This window comes from Papio anubis, chromosome 5 (genome assembly GCF_008728515.1).
Source record: "Papio anubis isolate 15944 chromosome 5, Panubis1.0, whole genome shotgun sequence".
Classification (NCBI taxonomy): Eukaryota; Metazoa; Chordata; class Mammalia; order Primates; family Cercopithecidae; genus Papio; species Papio anubis.
Window position 1 is genome coordinate 65,907,539 of NC_044980.1, and position 23,960 is coordinate 65,931,498.

The 23,960-nt window shown below is 40.5% G+C and overlaps 1 protein-coding gene across 1 annotated transcript in view; it reads left to right on the forward strand.

Moving 5' to 3' along the window:
* TNPO1 (transportin 1) overlaps positions 1–2,938 on the forward strand; it is a 103,128-nt gene extending 100,190 nt beyond the window's left edge. The window contains exon 25 of the mRNA XM_021939445.2: positions 2,818–2,938. The gene's annotated coding sequence lies outside the window, so the exon portion shown is untranslated. The remainder of the gene's footprint in view (positions 1–2,817) is intronic.
* The last annotated feature ends 21,022 nt before the right edge of the window (positions 2,939–23,960 follow it).

Here is a 23,960-nt window from a genome sequence, read left to right on the forward strand (position 1 = left end):
ATCTGAGATTTAGAACAGGAAAGAGCCTAAGATTACATCAGTACAATGCAAAAACTTTTAAGAGAAATGAGGCTTGGGTTTCTTTTTCTTTGTTACCTGGCCCTGAAAATATTTGAGATACTTCTGTTGTGTTAACAAGAAAAGAAAATTGGAACTTAGATACCGTGTTCTAAAACACATCCTCAAGAGATTAATATTCCAGAATTTTAGGATTTAGGTTGTGGGGAAAAGATAATTAAAATCAGCCTAATTCTTGTTCAAGATTAGAAACCAAAAGTCATTTCTAAGTCGTCAATATTTTAGTGACACTAAAGCCTTATCCATTTTATGCAAATGATCTTTTCCTTCTCAGCTCAGGTGATTAAACCATCGTAATGATAAATGAGTAAGCCTGGCTTAACAATTTTTAGACTGGTGGGCATTCTTGTAATGAGTGCATAATCAGTATAACTCCACAATTTCACGTGGTTCTTTTAGAATGATTGGAAAAGTGGCAGTAGGATCTACACAGCTAACTTAATTTCCTTTGTGTACTACACAGTGGAATATGGAATTGCCAAAGCTCTGTCATTTTTTAAATTCTTAATTTCTGAGTCTTGTGTTAATTTGATGTAAAAGTTCAAGAACCTCCTGAAACATCTCCAGTATGTAGATAGACACAAATAATTTACACATTACAAATTGTAAAATTTTTTTTTAATTGAGAGGAGTCTCGCTCTGTCTCCCAGTCTTCAGTGGCACAATATCCGCTCCCTGCAACTTCCACCTCCTAGGTGATGTTGGCCAGGCAGGTCTCAAACTCCTGACCTCAAGTGAAATGCCCATCTTTGCCTCCCAAAGCGTTGGGATTACAGGTGTGAGCCACCACCCCGGCCACAGTTTGTAAATTTCTAAACCATTGGCAAGAGCAATACAGAGAAGAGTTGTTACACTGAGACCCTTTAGGTTTTTGTGCCAGTCAGTTCATTTATATGCATGTGATTGATGGCAGTCTTAAACGCTGATGTTTTGAATCTTAAGTATTCTTTTCAAGCTTTGTGTTACTTCTTGAAGAACTTGAAACAATTTTAAGAAAGACAAGTGAACAGTTAAATGAATAGTAATAGAACTACCTAGTGATAACTGCTAATATTCTTGTGTACGTACATAAATATATGGTGAGTTTGTTTTTAGTTATATCCAGAATTGTTTAATATGCATTGACACCTACGTATTATTCTATAAGCAATTTATGCAATTATACTGTTGTTGGACATTCCGAAGTTACTGCTAATTTTTCACTCTTAGAAATAAAGTTGTAGTGAGAGTCACAATGCTTAAATGTTTGCAAACATCTGTAGCGATTTCTTAGTGAAACTAGCAGGTCAAAGGTAGTTGGTGTAGTTAAATTACCTTTCAGTTAAATTGTACTAATTTTCATATCCAGCACCAACTTCAGTGGATTCTGTCATGTGTGCTGTAAGTTGTGATTTAATAGCATGATTTTCTAACTTTAGGAAATTTTACATACAAAATCTAGGTTTTTATATTACATATTTAACAGTTGTTTGAGTCTTACATTGCAGGCAGTGTTCCGTGATCTCATGGAGCTTCACATTCTCTTTTAGGGAGACAGATAGTAGTGTGTTAATGGTAGCAAGTGCCCATAAGGAAAGGAGGTTGGACAACTGGTTGGACAAGTTGGGAGGATTGCTTAAGCCCAGGAGTTCAAGACCAGCCTGGGTGACTTAGGGAGATGCCCATCTTTACAAAAAGTAAAAGGCGAGCATAGTATCACACACCTGTGGTCCTAGCTACTTTTGGGAGGCTGGTTGGGGAGGATCGCTTGAGCCTAGGAGTTGAAGATTGCATTGAGCTGTGATCATGCCACTGCACTCCAGAATGGACAGAAGGTGATGATAGTGGGGGAGGTTGCTTTTTCGAATGGAGTAAGGAAGTAGGTCTGAGAGGGTGCCATATGAGCAAAACGCTGAAGAAATGATGGATGTCTGAGGAAGATTATTTCAGGTAAAGGGAACAATAAAGACAGATGTCCCAAAAACCGTAATGCGTTTGTGTAAAATAAATGAGAGGGTTCTAATTTGAGCACCCAAAGTAAGGGAGAAGAGTAGATTAGATGTAAGAGGTAACTGGAAGGCCACATGGTATAGGTGTTACATGTGAATGAAGTAAAGGGCCATTGTAGGGTTTTGGGTTAGAAAAGTGATGTAATTGAAAATATAGCACAAAGGTCAAAGCAAATAGATGCTTTGGGGAATGCTATTATGAACAGGGAAGAGTTATCAGTGGCTTGAATCAGAGTGGTAGTGGGGAAGGTGAAAAGTGGCTGGATATGTTTTGAGGAGGAATCAACATTCGCCAACATACTGGATTTGGGTTGTGGAGAGAAGAATCACAAATGGCTCTTAAGACTTTTGGCCTGACTTGAGCAGCTGGAAGAGTGGAATTTACCTTAACCAAAGTAAGGAAGATCTGGCATTTGGTTTGAGACACCCACGAGAAGTAGAGTAGGCAGTTGGAGTTCAGGGAGATAACCTGACTAAAGATGGAAAGCTGGAAGTTGGTGTATAAATACTGTTTCAAATCATTGAACAAGAACATCATCCGAGGACTGGAACAATTAAAGATGGTAGGGACTAACCCTGTAGCACTCAACATTAAAGTCTGAGAGCTGACTAAAAATCAAAGGAGCATAGTATTCGATGTATATTGTCTGCAGTGAGAATTACATTTATAGTATGAAGGTCATTATTTTGGTAGATTTTTGTATGGCTATGGGAGACGTAGAATGAGAGCCATCTCCTTCCTCTCTTCTAGGTTTCTACAAAGCTTGGGATTCTGTTTTCCTCAAGGCCAAGTTCAGTGGCTTTGTTTCTTTAAAACAGTTGTTCAAGAAATTTGGAAGCTTGTGAAGAGTGAATAAACAGGCCAAAGTGGCCAGATTACTACCTTGAATATTACCAGCTTGTAGTGCTTGTAGTGTCTACATTCAAAATAAAACACCATCCCCCAAAAAAAGATGAGCAACAAGTTTTTGTAATTAGATGAGATTATTTTAGAGTTCATATGAAAAAGGCAAGGCAGAAAAATTGTTAAAAACAGTAATGAGTGTGGAACATTGCCAGTTTGACATTCTTTTAAATTATGGCTTCAGGAATTTATGATGCATGAATAAGCAGCTTGGAAGAACTAAGTTTAGAAACATCTAAATACACTAATATATTTGGAAACTATTTTATGGCACTTTAAAGTATTGTAATTTTTAAAAGGCCAAGTGCGTTGGCTCATGCCTATAATCTCAGCACCTTGGGAGGCGAAGGCAGGTGGATCTTGAGCTCAGGAGTTCGAGACTAGCCTAGGCAGCATGGTGAAACGCCATCTCTACAAAAAATACAAAAATTACCTGGGCGTTGTGGCACTTTGGTTGGACAAGTTGGGAGGATTGCTTAAGCCCAGTAGTTCAAGACCAGCCTGGGTGACTTAGGGAGATGCCCATCTTTACAAAAAGTAAAAGCCGAGCATAGTATCGCACACCTGTGGTCCTAGCTACTTTTGGGAGGCTGGTTGGGGAGGATCGCTTGAGCCTAGGAGTTGAAGATTGCATTGAGCTGTGATCATGCCACTGCACTCCAGAATGGACAGCAGAATGACACCCTGTCTCAAAAAAAAAAATAAAAAAGTCTGCATGACAGTAAAGCTTGGGAAAAACTTGACAGTAAAGCGTGAAAATGGTAACTTTCTAAACTATAAAACACTACAAGTCAGGATGGCCCAATAGAAAAGTAGGCAATGGGTATGTATAGTTCACAAGCTTGAATTTAAGTTTTAAAGATAGTCACCCCAATCAACTGAAATTTAATAGGTCACATACACATTAACAAAGGTGAAAGAGGTTTGAGGACATACTCTTACCTAGGGAATACAGAAAGACATTCATACATCGCTAGTAGGAGCAAATTAGTACAACATGAAGGAAACATAAATCAGTAATATATTTAAAATATATGTGTGTGTGTGTGTGTATAGTTTGACCTATAAATCATCCCCTAAGTAACCTGCATGATAGCCCATAAATAAACAGAAAGGTGCTAAATAATCTTCACATTCTCTGAACTGGCAAAAATTGAAAACTCAGTTGCTATCAGTTGTTAGGATGAATGATGGAGGAATAGGAACTTACACTGATGATTTAGTCCAACTACTTTGGAAACCAATTTACCATTACCCAGTAAGATTGAACACTTGCATAGGCTAAAACCTAGGCCTACCCCTAGACCTATGTTCTACCGCCAAGGTATGTGTACAGTGTATACATGCCTTAGAATAACTTGACATATGTGCCAGGAAACAAGAATGTATATCAGCATTGTAATAGCAAAAAAAAAGGAATAACCCAAATGCCCGAAAGAATGGGTAAATTTTTAAAATAGAACTTGGCCAAAAAAGCCAGTCTCAATTCTGTACCTAAAGAGAAGCCATTTATATCGAAGTTTAACAACAAAAAATACATAGTGATGCATGTATACATGTATAATACAAAATTAAGATGGTTACATCTTTGAAGCAGAGCTGAGAATACAATCATGAACATCTGTGCACCTGGGTGGTGGGCACATAGATATTCTTATTCTTTAAATGGTACATAAATACTCATTTCACACATAACTTCATTGCACCAGAGAAGACCTATTTGCTTACCATGCAATGGCAACATATCTTTTTTTTTTTTTTTTTTTTTTAGCAAGTTCACCTTCTATAATAAAACTAGGACTGAGAAAAAAGGCAGTTTTTTTTTGTTTGTTTTTGGTTTTTTGGTTTGGTTTTGTTTGAGATGGAGTTTTGCTCTTGTCACCCAGGCTGGAGAGCAATGGCACAATCTTGGCTCACTGCAACCTCTGCCTCCCTGTTTTAGTGATTCTCCTGCCTCAGCCTCCTGAGTAGCTGGGATTACAGGTGCCCGCCAGCATGCCCAAGCTAATTTTTTTTTAAATTTTTTTTTAAATAGCAGAGACAGGGTTTTACCACGTTGACCCAGCTAGTCTCGAACTCCTGACCTCAGGTGATTCACCTGCCTCGGCTTTCCAAAGTGCTGGGTTTGCAGGCATGAGCCACTATGCCCATCCTAAAAAGGCAAGTTTATAACAACACTTAGCATATGATGTGTTAACTTAAGATCATTTCAATCCAGTATTCTTGAGAACAAAAGAGCGTAAGAGCTTTTGTTGTTAAACTCGAGTATTAAATATTTTCTACAAGGACAGATAACATATTAGGTTGGTGCAAAAGTAATTGACGTTCTTACCATTGAAATTTTACCATCTTTACTGACAAAATTCCTTAAGTACTTTCACTTTTTCACTTTGAAGGCACATATTCCCAACTAGAGAAGTATATCTGAGATGCTCTCTTCTTAACACTTCCTTACAGTTTAAAAGTTAGCACTTGTTCGAAGGCCCACTCTATATGTGAAAAGAAAGGAATTAAGGTTACTAAGTCTTTCCCATGTATGCTAGGATTTTACAAGCATTTCTGTTTTTGTTAAACCTCATCCTTTATTTGTCCCTTGTAGGCATGCACATTTTCCTTAAGATTCTTAAAATGAGTTTTATTTTTCTTGAGAGTCTCTTAGGACTCTAAGCTTAAGCTATACCCAGTGATGTATAAATCAAAATATTTCCATTAGAGGGAGCCATTTACCTAGATTAACTCTGGAATGCTAGTATCGGAACAGTATTTTATAGGAATGTAAGGTATGTACATATAATAAGCATATTTCCACCTCTTAAGGTCACTTCAACATGCATTTTTACATGAAAATAATCTTGAAAACATTTTTTAGAGCAGTTTTAAAATGTCAGTGCTATTCTCACCTTGGAATGCAGGAAACCTTCAAGATATTTCCTTAAGTCCAAGTACAGGGTTTATGATATAGACAGGACATTTCAAACGTCAGTGGACATGTGGTCTCCTGAGAATCTTGTGAAAATGCATCTCTTGATTCTTAAAGTCTGGATTGGTCCTGAGATTGTGTATTTCTCACAGGCTCCCTTGTGATGCCTCATTGTTTGTTTATGGACCTCACTCACTTTGAGTTAGCAAGGACCCAGAGAGTTCTTGGAAAATTGAAGTTCCGTTTTAACCAACAATAACAAAATAGCATGTACACTTCACAAGATGTCGGAGGCTTTGTGAATTTTGTTTGCTCAAGTATCTCCAGTGCCCTGAACGATTCCTGAAACAAAATAAATGCTCAGTAAAAATTTGTTGAATGAATGAGGACATGTCTAAGTGTTTTATGTATATTAACTCATTTAATCTTAACAGCCTCTGAGGTAAGTTCTATTATTCCTGGCTCACAGAGAAGCAAATAAGTCATATGTAATGAAACCAGGATTTGAACCCAAATAATTGGTCAGTGTGACCCAAGAGCCCATGCTTTAACAAAAATACTGCCACCGCCACCCGTTTTTAGGTAAGTTGTTACCAACATGGTGCTCAAGTATCAGACTGATACAGGTGATTATTGTCCAAAGGCCTGATATATCTGTGTATGGTTGCTTGTTGCTGTCTGATGGTGAGGTTCGCTATGCCACAACATAGAGTCCTGATGATGGTAGTCAAGATTGCACACTGTTGGTGTGGGGAGCACTTCCCCACTCTGATTTGGCTCACACATTGGGGGTGGGAAAGAAACAAGAGAAACATTCCGTTAGGACTCACTTAGGTTTAATGAAGGAACAAGGTGCCCACTAGTCCCTAACCCATTATCTAATTTGGTTAAGTCTTATAGTTTCATCAGCCAAAGGAATGAACTGTCATAATCCCAAATTAAAGATGATTGATAAAGACAGGAGCTCCTCAAGTGTTCATTGGCAACCAGCTAAGTGGAGTTATTTAATATCTATTTTTCAGGCTTTCTGCTGCACCAGAGATCAGTACTAAGCTATCTTCTGTGGCTTTCTGATAGGAATTGCCATTCCAGTTATATCATCATATTGTCAGAAGAAAGTTTTATTTGGCTTTGTTACTTTTTCTAATCTTCCAAAGCCACCAATTTAATCTTACTTGCAAATCTGGCAAAAAAAAAAAAAAAAGAAAGAAAAATAGATGGCTACTTCAAATTTTTCTATCTACCAGAAGTTTGTACATAAATAGTGGGATGTGTGGTATTAATAAATACATTTACTGTTCAACTAATCCATTTTCTGTCTGCAGCGAATTTGTTTTGTGACTGAAAGTTAAATTCCTGTAGCTTTGTATTTAATACTGAATAATAATGTCCCAATTTAAAAAAAAATTTTTTGGAGATGTAATCTCACTCTGTTACTGAGGCTGGAGTACAGTGGCGCGATCTCGGCTCACTACAACCTCTGCCTCCCGGGTTCGAGTGATTCGCCTGGCTCAGCCTCCTGAGTAGCTGGGATTACAGGGGTGCGCCACCACACCGGCTAACTTTTAAATATTTTTAGTAGAGATGGTGTTTCACCATGTTGGCCAGACTGGCCTCAAACTCCTGACCTCAAGCGATACACCCACCTCAGCCTCCCAAAGTGCTGGGATTACAGGCATGAGCCACCGCACCCGGACCCAATAAAAACGATTTTGTTGAATAGGAAGATTCACAGATACCTCAGAAAGCTTCTATCTTCTTCTTAGGAAACATAAAAGATAACCTGTATATGTAAATTCAAAGTTATCTAAGACCTTCTCCTACCTTTTAGATATCTTTATTTCCTGTAATCCCAAAGTCCCTTAAACATATATTCTCCAACCTCTGCTCCCAATACTTTCCAGAAATACTTGGCATACTAAGATTGTTTGTTTCTATAGTTCTTTTGGGCCTATCAAATTTTCACAGGTTTCTGTGTCATCTGGCCCTTTCTGTGTCTCCCAGCTCAGTCTCCCTCTCCCTCACCCCTCTTCCCCTTTTGGGAAATACACTCCCTCTCCCTGTCTCCTCCCTCTCTCCTTCTCTCTCTTTCCCCTTCCCCCTCCCCCTGCCACATGACTTCTCTGTTCCTTCATCACAGAGTGAGGAGAACCTTAAGGTCTTCATACCATCAGTTTCAAATGTCTGAACTGCTAATCAAGTTCAGCCCACACTCTGGAGGACAAGAATGAAACCTCACGTCCTGGAAGGGGAGCATCTACATATCCTATTTGGAATTCCTCTCTAAAGAAGACTGTTCCTTCTCTCTTACTTATCCGTTTAATAATTGATATTAGTGTGGACTCATGAATATTTGTTGTATTCTTTGGATTATAATCTAATACTATCATTATTTCATCGCCCAGCTTGTTCTATTGGGAACACTTTCAGATTGGTTCCTGTGTGTGTGTGTCGGTGGGGAGGGGTTGTTTGTTTGCTAGTTTTAGAAACAGGGTCTTGCTATGCTGCCCAGGCTGGGCTCAAACTGGGCTCAAGTGATCCTCTTGCCTCAGCCTCCAAAGTAGTTAGGATTGCAGGCACATGCCATTGCGCCTAGCAGTGTACTTTTGACATACTCCCATCCTTTTTTATTTTGTGTCACTTCTTTACTTTCTGGCACTATATGATGCTCCAGGCTCATCTTGTATATTTCCTGCCCCAGCCGTAGAATTGGCTGTTTCCCTAAGAAGTCCTGGTTCTTTTTATTGGAGGATAGCATTTAGAAACCAAGATCAGGCCACTGTGTAAGTTAACTGCTACTGCCACTGTTCTAGTCCTCTCAGTGCGCAGGGCAAGGAAATAAATATGTGTATATGAACCCATGTATATCCACATATCTACATTTCTCTATTACTATAGGAAAAGAAACATAACTTCAAATATCTTCAGCTACAATCCATTCTAGTCTCTTCCCCCTCCACCTTCACTTTTACTTATTTATAATATTTTTCTGAAAGTAATAAACCTAGCTCCAATTATCTTCAGTGTGTTTACTTATTTGTTCAACTCTAGTAAACGTAGTTTCAGAATTACACGATTTTTGTAATTTTGTAATTTTCAAATGACACCATTTTCCAAAGTCACTTAGGTCAACTCCTTTTTTCATCATTACTTTCAATGAGGTCATGACAAATAAATTCACTTCTCTCAATCTGCATTTCATACTTGGATTCCCACCTCCCCCGATTTCCCGATTAATTTTTCAAATCCATTTGCAGTAAAACTTCTATTTTAACAAATGTAGCAAGACATGTCTTCACTACCCTAGCACTATGCAAAACAGTTCCATCACCCTAAATTCCTTCATACAGGCCCTTGGTAGTCAACCACTCACCCTTCCCTGGCAAGCCACTGATCTATTTTCCAACTCTATAGTTTTGTCTTTTCAATATCATAGAAATTGAATCATATAGCCTTTTGAATCTGGTTTCTTAGCAAAATGCATTTAAGATTCATTAGTTTTGTATGAATCAATGGCTCATTCCTTTTTATTATTAAGTTGTATTCCATTATATGGATATGCTACAGTTTATCATTTTACTTGTTGAACATCTTGGTTTCTATAACAACCATATATAAGCTCTTCACTTAGGTAAATATTATTGAGTAAATATTGTTGTTCTTAGTCTATACGTTTTGGGGTAATTTTTTACAGGGAAATAAATGTTAATAACTACAACTCTTTTTCCCCCTGAAACACCTGAGAATAAGTTACAGAATGCCCCTTTATCCATAAATACCTCAAACTGTATGTCCTAATATATTCTCTTACGTAGCCATAGAAAAATGATCAAAATTAAGACTCAATTTGCAACTTTTGCAAAGAAAATTCCCAGGTCACTCACTGTATCCAGGTGGCTTTGTCTCTTCATTTCCAATCTGGAAAGATTCCTCAACCATTGTCTCTCATGACTGACATTTTTAAAGAGGAAAAACCAGTTGTTTTGTAGAATGTCTCACGACTTTGGTTCATCTACTGTTTCCTTTATATTGGATCCAGAAATATGCATTGTTGGCAGAAATACTATTCTACAAGGGAAACATACCAATTTGTACCATTATTAGTAATGTCAACTTTGATCTCTACCATGTCTTGCTATCTACCATGTTTCCCAAATGTAAAGTTACTACTTTCTCTGCAATTAATAAATATCTTGTGGGCCAATACTTGAAACTTGCAAATACTGTATCATTTTTTCTTCATTACACCTCCAGTAGTTTTAGCATTTATTGATTTTTCTTGCCTTGAGTCAATTATTACTATGTGGATTACCAAATAGTGTTTTTCTACATTTTTAAGTTGGCATTCTACTATAGGGAAGGTCTTTCCTGTCCCACTCTTTATTCATTTATATCAGTACGAAGAAATGAATTTTAAGGAATTTTGGCTTTATATCAGGCCAAAACTGGTAATATTTAGCATAAGTTTTTCTTCTCCTCTGCCTCCTCTTTCCTCTCTACTTTCCTTCAGGTCAAAAATTGGTAATATTTAGCATAGGTTTTTCTTCTTTTCTGCCTCCTCTTTCCTCTCTACTTTCCTTCCCCCAGCCATAGGCTTCAGAGCCTTGGTGAGCATTTATTTGATTCAGAAAGGGGCTCAAAGAACTAGAACAAACAAATCCAGTTTGATTTCTGAATAGATTTTTTTTTAATTCCTGGTATCAACTGTACCTTGATATCTTATATTCTAAGGATTAAGTTTTTGAATTACCATTGATTCATCAGAAAGAGAGAGAAAAGAAAATTGGTTAACATATATAGTATTTTAATAACAAGGCAAGGAAGAGACCATGGGTGGCTGCTATAATCCTTTTTCTTTTCTGAAACTACTTAGCACTAATTGACATTTATATCATCCTTCCTCTTCTACTCATTCCATGTTGTTTTTTGGTTTTGGTTTTTGGGATTTTTTTTGAGATGGAGTCTCACTCTATCGCCCAGGCTGGAGTGCAGTGGCATGATCTTGCCTCACTGCAACCTCCATCTCCCTGCTTCAAGCAATTCTCCTGGCTTAACCTCCCAAGTTACTGGGACTACAGGCGTGCGCCACTGTACCTGGATAATTTTTGTATTTTTAGTAAAGATGGAGTTTCACCACATTGGCCAGGCTGGTCTAGAACTCTTGACCTCAGGTCATCTGCCCACCTTGGCCTCCCAAAGTGCTGGGATTACAGGCGAGAGTCACCACACCCAGCCCATACTTTAGAATTTTCTTTTTTGTTGTTGTTTTTGTTTTTGTTTTGAGACAGAATCTCTGTGTTGCCCAGGCTGGAGTGCAGTGGCACGATCTTGGTTCACTGCAACCTCTGCCTCCCACGTTCAAGCAGTTCTCCTGCCTCAGCCTCCCAAGTAGCTGGGACTACAGGCGCACGGCCACCACACCTGTCTAATTTTTGTATTTTTAGTAGAGGCAAGGTTTCACCATGTTGGCCAGGCTGGTCTTGCACTTCTGACCTCGTGATCTACCTGCCTCAGCCTCCCAAAGTGTTGGGCTTACAGGCGTACGCCACTGCACCTGGCCAGAATTTTCTTTAGTGAAGATCCATTTATATTAGTCGGTCCTTCTTCACATGGTGGCAGGGAAGGAGAAGTGTCAAGCAAAAGGGGGAAAAGAACCTTATAAAACCATCAGGTCTCATGGCAACTATCACAAGAACAATGTAAGGATAACCACCCCCATGATTAAATTACCTCGCACTGGGTCCCTCCCACGACACATGAGGATTATGGAAACTACAGTTCAAGATGAGATTTCAATGGGGACACAGCCAAACCATTTCACCATTTGTAGTAAATTCTATTTTTGCTTGCCTAATTTTTTTTTAATTCTGCTTTCTTTCTTGAAAGATCTTTTCACTGTGCAGATAATTCTAGGTTGACATTTATTTTCTCTTAGCACATTGAAGATATCATTCCATTGTCTTGAGCCTTAAATTGTTGTTGAGAAGTCCTCAATCTAATTACCTTTTTTAAAATTTAATTTAATTTAATTTAATTTTATTTTATTTTATTTTATTTTATTTTGAGACTGAGTTTCACTATTGTTGCCCAGGCTGGAGTGCAATGGCACGATCTTGGCTCACCGAAACCTCCGCCTCCTGTGTTCAAGTGATTCTCCTGCCTCAGCCTCCTGAGTAGCTGGGATTACAGGCATGTGCCACCACGCCCAGCTAATTTTTTTGTATTTTTAGCAGAGACAGGATTTCTCCATGTTGGTCAGGCTGGTTTCCAACTCCCAACCTCAGGTGATCTGCCTACCTCGGCCTCCCAAAGTGCTGAGATTACAGGTGTGAGCCACCATGCCCAGCGAATTACCTTTTTTAAAATTTTTTTGATAGGTCATCTGCTTTTCTCTTTGTTTCTAAGATCTTAAAGTTGTGTGGAAATCCTTCCAATTTATCCTGTTTGTGAAAATATTTCTAATTTATCCTGCTTGGGAGACATTGGTCTTGCCAGGTATGCAGATTAATACCTATTAATAATTTTTACCAGTCCACTTCTAAAACATTGAATATTTTCTCGTCTACTTGTGGAATATCATAAAATGTTTGTTAGACCTCACTCTGTTATCTGTCTTTTAATAACTTTTAGATGATAGATAGATAGATAGATAGATAGACTGGAGTGCAGTGGTGAGATCTTGGCTCACTGCAACCTCTATCTCCTGGGTTCAAGCAATTCTCCTGTTTCAGCCTCCCGAGTAGCTGGGATTACAGTTGCCTACCACCACACCCTGCTAATTTGTTGTGTTTTTAGTAGAGATGGGGTTTCACCACATTGGCCAGGCTAGTCTTAAACTCCTGACCTCAAGGGATCCACCCACCTCGGCCTCCCAAAGTGCTGGGATTACAGGCATGAGCCACCAGGCCCGGTCACTTTTTAATATTTTTATCTCTTTCTCAATGTCTTCAGATATCTATCTTCCAGTTCACTAATTCTATCTTCGGTTCTGTTTATTCCTCCACTTAATTTTTCCATTGAGTCTTTAATTTTATTTATTGTATTGAACTAAAAGTTCTAGTTGATGCTTTTTCAAATATGGTTACTTTATATAGTCTCTTATTTCCTTGCTTATTATTTTCAGTTTCTTCTTTTGTGTGTAAACATGTTAAACATAATTTTTTTTTCTTTTTAGAGACAGGGTCTCACCCTGTTGCCTGAGCTGGAGTGCAGTGATATGATTATAGCTCACTGCAGCCTCAAACTACTGGGCTCAAGGGAGCCTCCTGAGTAGCTAGGACTGCAGGCACATGCTACCATGCCTGGGTAAGTTTTTTATTTTAGTTAGAGACAGGATCATACCATGTTGCCCAAGCTGGTCTTGAACTCCTAACCTCAAGTGATCCTCCCACCTTGGCCTACCAAAGTGCCAGGATTACAGGCATGAGCCACTGCGCCCAGCCAACATAGTTGTTTATACTCTGTGTCTGATAATTTCAATATCTGAATTATTTGTATGTGTGATTCTCTTTTATTTATGGTGCCTGGTTTCCTTATGTTTCGTGATTTTTAAATTTGTGTATTTCATGTTTCTTAGAACTTTATTTGTGGAAGTTCTTGAGGCATGTGTTGAAATTACTGTTGTTCAGAGATAATTTATGTTTGCCTCTGCTACTTACTTGGCATACAAGCAACCCAGGGCCACTTTGAAATACATTTTCTGCTTGACCGTTGGTTGATTTTTTTTTTTAAGTAGCATGAACTCAGGCTGCACATTCATGTAACTCCTAGATTGTGGTTATGAATTTTTAGCAGAGATTTTCTCCATCTAGTGTGAAGGTCAAATTAGCAAATTTCCTTTCTATCCCCTTCTGTGTATAGGTTTATTTTGTGCTTAACTTTACCTTGATAATATTGTCTTTAGGGGGCCCAATTTATGATAAAGGTGATATTTTAAATCAATAGCAAAACGATGAAAATTTTAACTGTTGTGTTGTAACTAGAAACAAAGTTAGATTCCTATGTTATGACTCATCTAAACTATATTCTAAATAGGTTAAAGATTTCAAGGTAAGCTGGGTGCGGTGGCTTACACCTGTAATCCCGGCACTTTGGGAGGCCAAGGTGAGCAGATCACTTGAGGTCAGGAGTTCAAGACCAGCCTGGCCAACATGGTGAAATCCCGTCTCTACTAAAATACAAAAAAAATTAACCAGGTGTGGTGACGCATGCTGTAATCCCAGCTACTCGGGAGGCTGAGGCAGGAGAATCGCTTGAACCCAAGATGGAGGTTGTGGTGAGCCAAGATTGTGCCACTGCACACCAGCCTGGGCAACAGGATGAGACTCCATCTCAAAAAAAAGAAGATTTAAAAATAAATGAAATAAAGGAAGATTGTAAATATACTCTTTATATTCTTCCTCTCCTGGAGCAGCTCAATAATTTGGTGAAAGTTATGGGGAAAATGTGATGAGTGCCAGAGCCCTCAGGGGAAGTCCCACCTATTAGACTGAGTTTTGGATTTTTTGGAGACAAGCAGGTAATATCCAGGAATGTATCTATGGCTACATGACAAACCACTCCAAAACCTAGTGGCTTAAAACAGCAACAGTCCTTTATTGTTGCTTATGAATCTGTTATTTGGGGAGGTCTTAAAAAGGAATCACATATCTGTCCCACATTTTACTGGCAGGAATGGCTTGACTGGGCCTGAGGGATCCACTTTCAAAATGTCTCATTCACATGACGGCACCTTGGGGCTGGCTGTAGGCCAGGAGCTCAGCTGGCCCTCTGTTTCTGGCTGTGTGAACTTCTCCATGGGCTGCAGGCTTCTTCACAGTGTGGTGGTCGGATTTCAAGATTAAATGTTCCAAGAGAACTATATGTATATTGCATTACCTTTTAGGACCTAGCCTCAAAAGCCATATAGCATTATTTTCATTGTAGTCACAATTCTGCCCAGCATCCAAGGGAGGAAACATGGACTTCCATCTCTAAATAGGAATGTACTATCAAAGTTACATTATAAGAACAGCATGTGGGATGCGACACAGTGTTTTGCCCATTTTTGGAAAATACATTCTGTCTCTAGGAGATAGGCTTGCGATAAATCTGCCTCTTTAACGTGGCTTGGAACACAGTCTGCTGAGCTCACCAATGCCCCTACACACCTTGGCAACTACAGCTACCAGACTGTTTCACAGTGCTTTGGGAGTTTTTCATCGGAGGAGAGGCCACTACATATCTATCCACACACCTACCTGGTAGCCACCATCACGACTAACTCATTCCAACTATCACAAGACTTCTTGAGTTTCAGTCCTGCCTCAACCACTGAGTGGCTAAAGGGCCTTTCTGTGTCTCAGTTTCTGTGTCTGTAAACTAAGGATGATAACAATACCTACCTCAGAGGATTGTCTTGAAGACTAAATGAGTTAACTCACCTAAAGACTTAGAACAGCGTCTGTCACAAAGTTAGCCTGAAGGAGTTCCTGCCTCAGGGACAGACTCACTCTATTCTGTACCCACCTGCCCATGTTTCTAGAGTAAAGTGAAAGTTGCTCCTGGCCAGAACGGGCCTTCCAAGTGTTGGGGTACAAGTAGCATCAACCAAAGAGTCACATGGAGGAGATCTGGGGCTGACCACTTTCAACTACCTTCTGAATAAATGTGAGAAGTCCTCTTATTTGAACTGTGAAAATGGAAAAGGCTCACATGGATCCTTTTGCACCTGGGCTGCTCTTTGGCCAATGTGCATGGCCTCCACGAACAGAGTGCTATACTCCACAACCAGAGCCCAGGTGGAGAGGCAGATGGCCTCAATCAGGCTACCCAAGTTTCCTCAGAAACCCCTCAGCAGCCAGTAGCCTTGGTTAGTTCAACCATCATTCAGGATAATGAGCTTATAGCAAAATCATTGGTTATGGGAGGGAAATCAGCCTCTGAGATGAAAGAGAAAGTGATTCCAATAAAAACAAGCTAAGGCATGAAATAGGAGAAGGACATCTGCTTTGCCATTCCTTCTCCAAATTCCACTGAAATCACAAAGAAATAGAAAAATAAATTCAAAGCAGCACAGGAAAACCAGAAAAGGTGCTTCCAGCAAACAATCTAGAAAGGAATTTTTCAAAAAAAATTAAAAACACGGAATTGATAGAAAAATCTAGCAGGGCATAAGAGCCTAAAACCATTCAAGGGAACAAAGAACTTTGTTAGCGGAGGAAATAACGGAGCCATACCCCTAAGTCCCCATCAATTCCTGGAGCTGCTCTTGGAGCAGCTGGCTCCATTGTTCGGGCTTCGATGAGAGTCATGGGTTTAGTTTTCTGACGTAGTGCAGCAGCCCCACAGCAATGGTGTGCTAAATGAAGTCAGTCTCTTAAGAATCTAGTTTGCACATCTCTTCTCAGCTCCCCTTTCAGTGATGTTACGTTGCTAGCTTGAAATTGGCTAGGGTGGGAGATTTTACATTGCATGGAAATCAGGAAATGCTGCAGATTAGGACTTCCCCTACTCCACCCAGAGCTGGTTGTCAAACATTTACCAACAAACCACTGTTCCAGAGTAAGCTAAGGTCAGAGGAAAAGGACAATACCCTGGAGGGTCAGGAAACCATTCTAAGAAGAGACGTTACCTACAGAGTCTGCCTATCCCTACCAAATCCCATGAGGCAGATTCTTGTAATCAAAACTTGCATTCACTGCCAGGTAAACAGGAGTTCTCATTTGAAGTGAGGAAATGCATCCGGCTATGAATTTCAGTCTAGACTGAAATTCTGTTCCTAAAAATGGAACAACAAAAAAAAAAAACCAAGAATCAACAAACATTTGGAGAAACCTAGAGCATTAAAGAGAGCACCAAATTTAACAAATAGAACTAGCCCACTTAAAAAAAAATAGTCAATGGAAGCAGATAAAAACTTGAAATTAAACATAGTTCCTATCCTCAGAGTTGCTTTAAAGCATATCACACTGAAACAAGAGACAGCTGCTGTGAAACACAACCAGAATTCATGGAAATTTTAAAATATTATTACGGCTGGGCACGGTGGCTCATGCCTGTAATCCCAGCACTTTGGAGGCCGACGGGGGTGGATTGTTTGAGGTCAGGATTTCAAGACTAGCCTGGTCAACATGGTGAAACCCCATCTCTACTTAAAATACAAAACCTAGGCGTGGTGGCAGGCACCTGTAATCCCAGCTACTCGGGAGGCTGAGGCAGGAGAATTGCTTGAACCCGGGAGGCAGTGGTTGCAGTGAGCCAATATTGCGCCACTGCACTCCAGTCTGGGTGATGGAGTGAGACTCCTTCTCAAAACAAACAAACAAACAAACAAAAATGTTAAATCCAATACTTGGACTGAATATACAATTAATGAGTTGGAAAATTGAGCTGCAAGACTTTTCCAAAATTTATGCAAAAAAGAAAGAAAAAACGAAAGAAAGAAAAAGTACAGCAATAGACCAGGCGCAGTGGCTCAAGCCTGTAATCCCAGCACTTTGAGAGGCCGAGGTGGGCGGATCATGAGGTCAGGAGATCAAGACCATCCTGGCTAACATGGTGAAACCCCGTCTCCACCAAAAACATTAAAATTAGCGGGCGTAGTGGTGGGCACCTGTAGTCCCAGCTACTCAGAGGCTGAGGCGGGAGAATCATGTGAACCCAGGAGGCTGAGCTTGCAGTGAACCGAGATCACGCCACTGCACTCCAGCCTGGCAACAGAGCGAGACTTTGTCTCAAAAAAAAAAAAAAAAAAGAAAGAAAAAAAGAAAAAGTGCAGCAATATTAAGAGACACAGAAGATAAATATAACTAAAATTATACAGTATAGAGCTATAGGACTGTAAGAATAAAAGGGAGACAATTATCAAAGAAGTAAAAAAGGAACATTTTCCAGAGCTAAAGAAGGACTTGGATTGGAAGAGTCTACTAAATGCCAGGCAGAATTAATGCAAAATGATCTTCTGATCTTATCCAGGTATTAATATGGCAAAGAATGTAGGTCTTTACTGCCTAGCCACCCAAAAGTAATAAGAAGAATGAGAAACGGTAATGTCAACTCTATATCTGATGCAACTAGAAGACATTTGAAACTGAAGTAGAAAAAAGGTCTTCCAAAAGCAGTGAAGATCAAACAGAAATGTACAGAGCCAGCAGAATACATGACTCTAACGTGAAATGCATAGCCTAAGATGAAAAATCAATAATCTCTTTGTTTGCAACAATGGAATGAGGTTCCGGTGGTGGGAACTTTTCTGGACAGTTTGGTACTAAGAAAAAGCTGAGGAAGTGGATTTGAGCAAGAAATATCATAAACTAATCATGTTTTTCAGGAAGTAGTCTGTAGTTGAGGAAGGAGAAGGGGGAGAGACTGCATTGTGACACCCCATTGGTGCTGACCTCGAGGAGGCTGCAGAGAAGCAAAACATAAAGTTTATTCACACAGGCAGCACATAACCCTGTCTTATGGAGAGAGTTTCTGCTGACCATGAATGCCATCCTGGCCTCTCTCACACAAAACTCCGGTAAATAGATGAGAACTTACCTTATTTAAAGTTGACCTAAAATAAAATAAAAACTAGCATAGGAACTATTAAAAAAAAAAGAAAAGATGGGAATACCCACCTCCAGCCCCCACAAAACAAACAGTAGATAAAGCATTCTCACCATAGAGCTAATAAAAGTTGAGACCAAATACATTGTCATGAATTAAAAGAACAAAAGCAGAAATATAAGCTTCAAGGAAGGTAAAATAAAACATGGAGACAGTTGGGTGCGGGGGCTCACGCCTGTAATCCCAGCATGATGGAAGGCCAAGGCGGGCGGATCATGAGGTCGGGAGATTGACACTATCCTGGCTAACACGGTGAAAACCTGCCTCTACTAAAAATACAAAAAATTAGCCGGGCGTGGTGGCGGGCGCCTGTAGTCCCAGCTGCTCAGGAGGCTGAGGCAGGAGAATGGCGTGAATCCGGGAGGCAGAGCTTGCAGTGAGCCGAGATCGTGCTACTGTACTCCAGCCTGGGCGACAGAGCGAGACTCCGTCTCAAACAAACAAACAAACAAACAAATTAAAAAAACAAACATGAAGACGTGTTTTTCTTCCTGTTGACGAAACATGAGACAGCAGGGCCCAGAGAGAAGTGAAAAAGAATGTTAAAATTTGCAGAAGTGAACATGATGTGCAAGCAGCACAAAGGAAAACAGACATTGTTGAAAACACAGTGGTGTACACAGAGGGCAAGATTTTTCTTTTTAAAAAAGAAAAACATTTTTTAAGTGACAGAAGCAATTTTTTTTTTTTTTTTTTTTTTTGAGAGGGAGTCTCGCTCCGTCACCCAGGCAGGAGTGCAGTGGCACAATCTTGGCTCACTGCAAGCTCCGCCTCCCGGGTTCCCGCCATTCTCCTCCCTCAGCCTCCCTAGTAGCCGGGACTACAGGCGCCCACCACCATGCCCGGCTCATTTTGTGTATTTTTAGTAGAGACGGGGTTTCACCGTGTTAGCCAGGATGGTCTCAATCTCCTGACCTCGTGATCCGGCCGCCTCAGCCTCCCAAAGTGCTGGGATTACAGGCTTGAGCCACCGCGCCCGGCCAACGGAAACAATTCTTCTGAAACAGGGCCTCACTCTATCCCCCAGGCTGGAGTGCAGTGGGACCATCATAGCTCACTGTAGCCTCAACCCCCCCCAGACTCAAGTGGTCCTCCTGCCTAAGCCTCCCAAGTAGCTGGGACCACAGGCAGTCCACGCCACCACCTCTGGCTTTTTTTTTTTTAAATAGAGATGGGGTCTCCCTGTGTTGCCCAGGCTTGTCCCCAATTCCTGGGGTCAAACGAACCTCCTGCCTCAACCTCTTAAAGTGTTGAGATTACAGGCATGAGTCATCACACAAGACCAAAATTTATTAAAGTTAAAAAGAATTGAAGGCTGGGCATGGTGCCTCATGCCTGTAATCCCAACATTTTGGAAGGCTGAAGCGGGCAGATCACTTGAGGTTCAGAGTTCCAGACCAGCCTGGCCAGCATGGCAAAACCCCATCTCTACTAAAACGACAAAAATTAGCTGGGCGTGGTTGCACGCACCTGTAGTCCCAGCTACACAGGTGGCTGAGGCGTGAGAATCACTTGAACCCAGGAGGTGGAGCTTGCATTGAGATGAGATCGCACCACTGCACTCCAGCCTGGGAGACAGAGCGAGACTCTGTCTCAAAAAAAAAAAAAAGAAAAAGAAAAAATCAAGGAAATAAAGTATGACGCAATAATTGTACAACCAATTGACACTAGTCAACTTATCATTGAAATAAAAAGGTATCAGGAAACCATGCCATGTTTTACTTTATTTAACCCATACTAGGACCTTTGGGGTTCCTAAACATGATGTTCATTCATGTTTTTTCCTATTGAGCATCCCATCCATTATGAACTTTAGTTGTAGCCCTGTCCCTCAACCTTGATTTCACTGACACTTTTTGTTTCATTTTGTTTTGTTTTGTTTTGTTTTGAGATGGAGTCTCGCTCTGTCACCAAGACTAGAGTGCAGTGGTGCGATCTCAGCTCACTGCACCCTCCGCCTCCCAGGTTCAAGCAATTCTCCTGCCTCAGCCTCCTGAGTAGCTGGGATTACAGGTGCCTGCCACCACACCCAGCTAATTTTTTTGTATTTTTAGTGGAGACAGGATTTCACCATGTTGGTCAGGCTGGTCTCAAACCCCTGACCTCGTGATCCCCCTGCCTCGGCCTCCCAAAGTGCTGGGATTACAGGTGTGAGCCACTGTGCCCGGCCCACTACCACTTTTGAACATCTGGGTAAAATGATTCTGATTCTTTTTTTTTTTCCTTTTAATGTTCATTTATCTTTTTTTTTTTTTCTGTTTTTCAAGGGTCCGACAATATTTATCTATTTTTAAATAGGTAATACATTCACATAGAACAAAATTCAAGGCCGCCCGCGGTGGCTCATGCCTGTAATCCCAGCACTTTGGGAAGCCGAGGCAGGCAGATCACAAGGACAAGAGGTCAAGATCATCCTGGTCAACATGGAGAAACCCCATCTCTACTAAAAAACACAAAAATTAGCTGGGCGTGGTGGTGCATGCCTGTAGACCCAGCTACTCAGGAGGCTGAGGCAGGAGAATCCTTGTACTTGAGAGGCAGAGGTTTCAGTGAACCGAGATCACACCATTGCACTCCAGCCTCGCAACAGAGCGAGACTCCGTCTCAAAGAACAAAATTCAAAAATTGCAAATGATAATCTTTTAAATCCTGTCATCTAGTTCCCTTCTTCAAAATATCACTGTTACCAGTCTCTTACATATCCTTCCTTCCAGGGATAGGATATGTATATGAAGAAAATACATATGTAATATACATTGTGTATATGTATATATGTAATGTTTATATATAGCTGTAAAATGTATATATGTATATATACACACATATATGTTACAAATACACATATATAGAGATTTTTAAAATGTACATTGCAGTATATCATGCATTTTGTCCCACACCTTGCCTTTTTCTATTTATTAGTATATCTTGAATCCAGTAGTGTGCTGGTACATGTTTTTAACAACCAGCCGTCTTGCCACTTTTAGCCTATTCTCCACATGCAGCCAGGATAGTCCTTCTAAACATTAGGTTATGACACTGCTCAGCTAAAAGCCCTCTGATGACTTCCCATCACTCTTAGAATACCACCTGAGGTTTTTCTATGACCTGTAAGGCCCTAGCTGATTTGGCCCAACTCCATTATTTTACCACATTCCCTACAACTATTACCCACTCATTCTGCTCAAGCCATACCAACCTCATCTGTTTTTCTGTGTGCTTTTTCTTCTGCCTGGTAGGTTCTGTCTGGTAGACATCACAAGATTTATTTCTTTCATTTCACTCACCTCCTCAGATTGATTTTCATTAAACTTTTTCTCTGAAATAGGACCCCCCATCACTTCCTGTTTTCTTAATATTAATAGTTTATAATAATAATAATTGGTTTTTTTTTGTTTTTTTGTTTTTTTGGTTTTTTTTGAGACGGAGTCTCGCTCTATAGCCCAGGCTGGAGTGCAGTGGCCGGATCTCAGCTCACTGCAAGCTCCGCCTCCCAGGTTTACGCCATTCTCCTGTCTCAGCCTCCCGAGTAGCTGGGACTACAGGCGCCCACCACCTCGCCCGGCTAGTTTTTTGTATTTTTTAGTTTTTTGTATTTTTTAGTAGAGACGGGGTTTCACTGTGTTAGCCAGGATGGTCTTGATCTCCTGACCTCGTGATCCGCCCGTCTCGGCCTCCCAAAGTGCTGGGATTACAGGCTTGAGCCACCGCGCCCGGCCAATAATAATAATTGTTATTATTATTTTTTGTGATGGAGTTTCGCTGTTTCAACCAGGCTGGAATGAAGTGGTGCAATCTTGGCTTACTGGAAACTCCACCCCCTTGGTTCAAGGGATTCTCCTGCCTCAGCCTCCTGAGTAGCTGGGATTATAGGCGCCCGCCACCACACCTGGCTAATTTTTGTATTTTTAGTAGAGACAGGGTTTTGGCATGTTGGCCAGGCTGGTCTTGAACTCCTGACCTCAGGTGATCCACACCTTGGCCTCCCAAAGTGCTAGGATTACAGACATGAGCCACTGCGCCCGGCCTTATTATTTTTTTTTTTTTGAGACAGGGTCTCACTCTGTTCCCTGGGCTCTGGAGTGCAGTGGCGCAATGACAGCTCACTGCAGCCTCTACCTCCTGGGCTCAGGTGTTCCTCCCACCTCAGCCTCCTAAGTAGCTGGGACTACAGGGGTACACCACCATGCACAGCTAATTTTCTTTGTATTTTTAGTAGAGATGGAGTTTTGCCATGTTGCCCAGGCTGGTCTGAAACTCCTGAGCTCAAGTGATCTGCTCGCCTCAGCCTCCCAAAGTGCTGGGATTAAAGGTGTTAACAATGGTGCCCTGCCATTGTTTTACATATTTTAACTAATTTAGTCTTTAGAGAAACTCTTTGAGGTAGATACTATTATTATCCCCACTTTACAGACATGCAAACTGAGTCATACAAGTAGTTAAATAACCTCCCCAAGGTCACAAAGCTCATAAGTGTCAGAGCCAAGATTAAAATCCAGGCAGTTTAATTCCAGAGCCATATTCTATATGGTCATCTCATCTGCTATATATATTTTTAATTAAGTAGTTGTTAAATTTGCAAATAAAAATCATATTTATCATGTGCAACATATTATTTCAAAATATGTATACGTTGTGAAATAGCTAAGTCGAGCTAATTAATGCATTACTTCACATACTTACAATTTCTTGTGGTAAGAAAAGTTAAAACCTACTCTCAGCAAATTTTAAGAATACAATACCTTGATTTTAACTATAGTCACCATATTGTATCATAGATTTTCTGATCTCATCTGCTATTTTTTTTTTTTTTTGAGACGGAGTCTCGCTCTGTTGCCCAGGCTGGAGTGCAGTGGCCAGATCTCCGCTCACTGCAAGCTCCGCCTCCCGGGTTCGCGCAATTCTCCTGCCTCAGCCTCCCGAGCAGCTGGGACTACAGGCGCCCGCCACCTCGCCCGGCTTATTCTTTTGTATTTTTAGTAGAGACAGGGTTTCACCGTGTTAGCCAGGATGGTCTCGATCTCCTGACCTCGTGATCCACCCGTCTCGGCCTCCCAAAGTGCTGGGATTACAGGCTTGAGCCACCGCGCCCGGCCTCATCTGCTATTTTTAAACAAGATATTATACTGCTCTTGCCCTGCTTTATTTTTGTAACATAGCACTTACCACTATGCTATGTATCTACCGACATTTCAGATATTATACTATGTGTCTACTTGTTTGTGTTATTTTTGCCTATCATCCCTACTGGGATTTAAGATCTCTGAGGGCAGAATTCAACTTTTCTTCACTGCTCTCTATCACACACCTGAAACAGTGCCAAAACACCATAGGTGCTTGTTGAGTGGATGAATGAATGGACATCTATATCTGTAGAGCTATATACATACTCCCCCCACCAATATGGAAGCCCCTGTGTAAACTGAAAAGTAAGAGATGATGTATTTTTAAGAGTGAAGAAAGAATGATGAATTCCTCCTCC